Raw genomic sequence first — 4620 nt, 5'->3', positions numbered from 1 at the left:
GGTCACGCAGGGCCGGGGGGGGGGCTTGGCCTTCGAGTGCCTTTGGGAGCGCTGAGGGCACAGGGGACCTCCAAAGGTCCTGGGACCCCCAAACCGAGCCCGCCGGGGGTGGTGCCGGTGCTGGGGGCGCGGAGCCCCTCGGGGGGCAGCGAGTTCTTCATCCGCCTCGAGGAGCACGGCGGGGACCCCTCCAAATCGGGCCGGGGGCACGGATTTTGGGGGCGGGGTGGCGGGGGGTGGCTTAGGGACCCCAAATCAGGCCGGGAGGGCACGGATTTTGGGGGGTGGCGGGGGCGGCTTAGGGACCCCCAAATCGGGCCGGGGGGACGGATTTTGGGGGCGGCTTTGGGGACCCCAAATCGGGTCGGGGGCACGGATTTTGGGGGGCGGGGGTGGGGGGGCGAGCTTGAGGACCCCTCCCAAATCGCGCCGGGCGGGGAGGGGGAGGAGGAGGCGTTTTGGGGTGGGGGCCGGAGCGCAGCTCCGGGGGCAGCACCGCGGGCAGCGACATCGGCGGCGACAGCGACATCATCGGCGACAGCGACATCATCGGCGACAGCGACAGCGACGCCCCCCGCAGAGCCCTGGCCTGTCCCCTGTGCCGGGGGGAGGGGGGTGACGCCCAGGGGGGGTTTTTGGGTGGGGGGACCCCCCCCTGCACGTGCGCGCTGGCGCGGGCCGAGGTGGTGCGGGGGTGGCGCGACAGGGACCCCTCGCGGCCGCGCTGCGACAGCGACAGCGGCGACAGCGACGGCGACAACGACAACGACAACGACAACGACTCGTCCTCCTCGCTGAGGGCAGAGAGGGGGTCCCTGGCCGAGACCACCGAGGGGGGCGAGCCCTGGGGGCACGAGGGGGGAGGAGGCGCGGCCGAGGGGGCGGCTTTGGGTCGGGAGGAGATTTTGGGTCAAGGGGGCGGTTTTGGGTCAAGGGGAGGTGAGGTTTTGGGTCAGGAAGGGGAGGTTTTGGGTCGAGAAGCGGCGATTTTGGGGCAGGAGGCGCCGCTGGCACGAGGGGCGTCGCCTTTGGAAGTGGAGATGGCGCCGTGGGGACAAAGTGGGGCATTGGTGGCACGGGACGGGTCATTGGTGGCCCAGGACAGGCCACTGTTGACCCAGGACACATCAACACTGACTCAGGACAGGTCATTTGTGACCCAGGACAGGTCACCACTGACCCAGGACAGGTCATTGTTGACCCAGGACAGGTCACCGTTGACCCAGGACAGGTCATTGGTGACCCAGGACAGGTCATTGGTGACCCAGGACACATCATCGTTGACCCAGGACAGGTCATTGGTGACCCAGGACAGGTCCCTGCTGGCCCAGGACAGGTCATTGGTGACCCAGGACACATCACCTTTGACCCAAGGGATGTCACCAATGACCCAGGACAGGTCCCTGCTGACCCAGGACAGGTCATTGTTGACCCAGGACAGGTCACCATTGACCCAAGGGATGTCACCATTGACCCAAGGGATGTCACCATTGACCCAGGACAGGTCATTGGTGACCCAGGACATGTCACCATTGACCCAGGACAGGTCATTGTTGACCCAGGACAGGTCACCACTGACCCAGGACAGGTCCCTGCTGACCCAGGACCGGTCCCTGCTGGCCCAGGCCAGGTCACCGCTGACCCAAGGGACGTCCCCTCTGTCCCTGGAGATGGCCCCGTGGGGACAATCCCGGCCATCGCCGAGCCCGGGGACGTCCCCGCCGGGACCGGGGGTGACCCCGTGGGGACAGGAGAGGTTGTCATTGTCACCAGCCCAGGGGGTGTCCCCTCTGTCCCTGGAGATGGCCCCGTGGGGACAGGAGGGGTTGTCGTTGTCACCAGCCCGGGGGGGGTCCCCTCTGTCCCTGGAGATGGCCCCGTGGGGACAGGAGAGGTTGTCATTGTCACCGGCCCGGGGGGCGTCCCCTCTGTCCCTGGAGATGGCCCCGTGGGGACAGGAGGGGTTGTCATTGTCACCAGCCCGGGGGGGGTCCCCTCTGTCCCCTCTGTCCCTGGAGATGGCCCCGTGGGGACAAAGCAGGGCCTGGCTCAGCCACACCGAGCGAGGGGACACGGCTTTGTCACTGGAGATGGCGCCGTGGGGACAGCGCGGGGCAGCGGGGACAGCGGACAGGGCAGAGGGGACACCGGACAGGTCATCATTGACCCAGGACAGGTCACCATTGACCCAGGACAGGTCACCATTGACCCAAGGGATGTCACCATTGACCCAGGACAGGTCCTTGGTGACCCAGGACAGGTCACCATTGACCCAGGACAGGTCATCATTGACCCAGGACAGGGCAGAGGTGACACCGGACAGGTCATCATTGACCCAGGACAGGTCATCAGGGACACTGGACAGGGCAGAGGTGACACCGGACAGGGCACTGGTGACACCAGACAGGGCATCAGGGACACCGGACAGGTCACTGGTGACACCGGACAGGGCACTGGTGACACTGGACAGTGCATTGGTGACCCAGGACAGGTCATCAGGGACACCGGACAGGGCAGAGGTGACACCAGACAGGTCACCATTGGCCCAGGACAGGTCATTGGTGACCCAGGACAGGTCATCGGTGACCCAGGACAGGTCATTGGTGACCCAAACCAGGTCGTTGGTGACACAGGACACGTCATCGTTGACATGGGACAGGTCATCGGTGACCCAGGACAGGTCATTGGTGGCCCAGGACAGGTCACCATTGACCCAGGACAGGTCATTGTTGACCCTGGACGTGTCACCGTTGACCCAAAGGATGTCACCATTAACCCAGGACAGGTCATTGGTGGCCCAGGACAGGTCACCATTGACCCACGGGATGTCATCACTGAACCAGGACAGGTCATCCTTGACCCAAGGGATGTCACCGTTGACCCTGGATGTGTCACCATTGACCCAAGGGATGTCACCATTGACCCAGGACAGGTCCTTGGTGGCCCAGGACAGGTCACCATTGACCCAAGGGATGTCATCACTGACCCAGGACAGGTCACCATTGACCCAGGACAGGTCATCGTTGACCCAAGAGATGTCACCGTTGACTCAGGACAGGTCACCGCTGACCCAAGGGATGTCACCATTGACCCAGGACAGGTCATTGGTGACCCTGGATGTGTCACCACTGACCCAAAGGATGTCACCGTTGACCCAGGACAGGTCACCGCTGGCCCCGGGGCCATCACGGCCATTGGGACAGGAGGGGACACTGGGGGGACGGGAGGGGACATCGGGAACACCCCCTTTGTCCCCAGAGGTGGCCCCTTTGGGACAGGAGGGGACACTGGGGGGACAGGAGGGGACAGGGGAACGTCCCCTTTGTCCCCAGAGGTGGCCCCTTTGGGACAGGAGGGGACACTGGGGGGACAGGAGGGGACAGCGGGAACGTCCCCTTTGTCCCCAGAGGTGGCCCCTTTGGGACAGGAGGGGACAGCGGGGGGGTCACCAGGAGGGACGGCCCCTTTGGCACCGGGGACGTCCCCGTGGGCGGGGGGGGTGGCACCAGAGGTGACACCTGGGCCACCAGGGACAGCACCTGGGCCGGGGACGTCCCCAAGGACACGAGTGATGTCACCTGGGCCACCCCAAATGTCACCTGGGCCACCAGGGATGGCCCCAAGGACTCAACTGATGTCACCTGGGCCACCCCAAATGTCACCTGGGCCACCAGAGGTGCCACCAAGGACACCAGTGACGTCACCTGGGCCACCAGAGGTGACAACTGGGCCACCAGAGATGTCACCTGGGCCACCAGGGATGTCACCTGGGCCATCAGCAGTGTCACCTGGGCCACCAGAGGTGCCCCCAAGGACACGAGTGACGTCACCAGGGCCACCAGAGATGTTCCCAAGGACTCAACTGGTGTCACCTGGGCCACCCCAAATGTCACCTGGGCCACCAGAGGTGACACCTGGGCCACCAGAGGTGCCCCCAAGGACACGAGTGACGTCACCTGGGCCACCAGGGATGTCACCTGGGTCACCAGCGTTGCCCCCAAGGCCACCCAGATGTCCCCAGGGCCACCAGAGGTGTCCCCAAGGCCACCAGAGGTGTCCCCAAGGCCACCAGCACTGTCCCCAGGGCCACCAGCGCTGCCCCCAAGGCCACCAATGATGTCACCTAGGCCACCAGTGATGTCCCCAGGACCACCAGAAGTGTCCCCAGGGCCACCAGCGCTGCCCCCGAGGGCGGTGGCCCCTCCCCAGGCCCCCCCCGATGTCCCCGAGGCCCCCGGGGGGGGGTCCAGGGTGGTCTCGGGGCTCGGGGACCCTCGGGGACCCCAGGGCCGCAGGGGGAGGGGCCCAAAGGGGGAGGGGTCCCAAGGGGGAGGGGCCCGGAGGGGGGAGGGCGAGGGGACCCCAAAGAGGGGTCCCCAGAGGGGCCCCAAATGTCCCCAAAAGTGTCCCCGACATCCCCAAAGGGGTCCCCAGAGGGGTCCTCAATGTCCCCAAAAGTGTCCCCAAAGGGGTCCCCAGAGGGGTCCCCGAAGATGTTCCCGATGTCCCCACAGGTGTCCCCAATGTCCCCAAAGGGCTCCTTGATGTCCCCACAGGTGTCCCCAAAGGTGTCCTTGATGTCCCCAAAGGGCTCCTTGATGTCCCCACAGGGGTCCTCAA

At 65.7% G+C, this 4620-nt stretch overlaps 2 long non-coding RNA genes across 3 annotated transcripts; one reads left to right on the top strand and one right to left on the bottom strand.

The window, feature by feature from the left end:
• Nucleotides 1-941: 941 nt before the first annotated feature.
• On the top strand, nucleotides 942-3049 carry LOC126648210 (uncharacterized). Of its 2 annotated transcripts, none has more exons than XR_007630769.1 (5): nucleotides 942-1210; nucleotides 1442-1546; nucleotides 2177-2281; nucleotides 2555-2848; nucleotides 3017-3049. It is a non-coding gene; the product is annotated as an uncharacterized LOC126648210 (long non-coding RNA). The 2 variants fall into 2 exon arrangements; XR_007630768.1 differs by having other exon boundaries at nucleotides 2555-2890; nucleotides 3017-3031.
• A 543-nt stretch (nucleotides 3050-3592) lies between these two features.
• LOC126648211 (uncharacterized) lies at nucleotides 3593-4044 on the bottom strand. Its single transcript, XR_007630770.1, has 3 exons — nucleotides 3894-4044; nucleotides 3747-3767; nucleotides 3593-3641 (listed from the first exon to the last, which is right to left on the bottom strand). It is a non-coding gene; the product is annotated as an uncharacterized LOC126648211 (long non-coding RNA).
• Nucleotides 4045-4620: the final 576 nt, after the last annotated feature.

Source organism: Myiozetetes cayanensis, unplaced genomic scaffold (genome assembly GCF_022539395.1).
Source record: "Myiozetetes cayanensis isolate MyiCay16 unplaced genomic scaffold, myiCay2020 scf456, whole genome shotgun sequence".
Taxonomy (NCBI): Eukaryota; Metazoa; Chordata; class Aves; order Passeriformes; family Tyrannidae; genus Myiozetetes; species Myiozetetes cayanensis.
The sequence above is the reverse complement of the archived record's forward strand: the minus strand, read 5'-3'. Positions and strand labels throughout refer to the sequence as shown.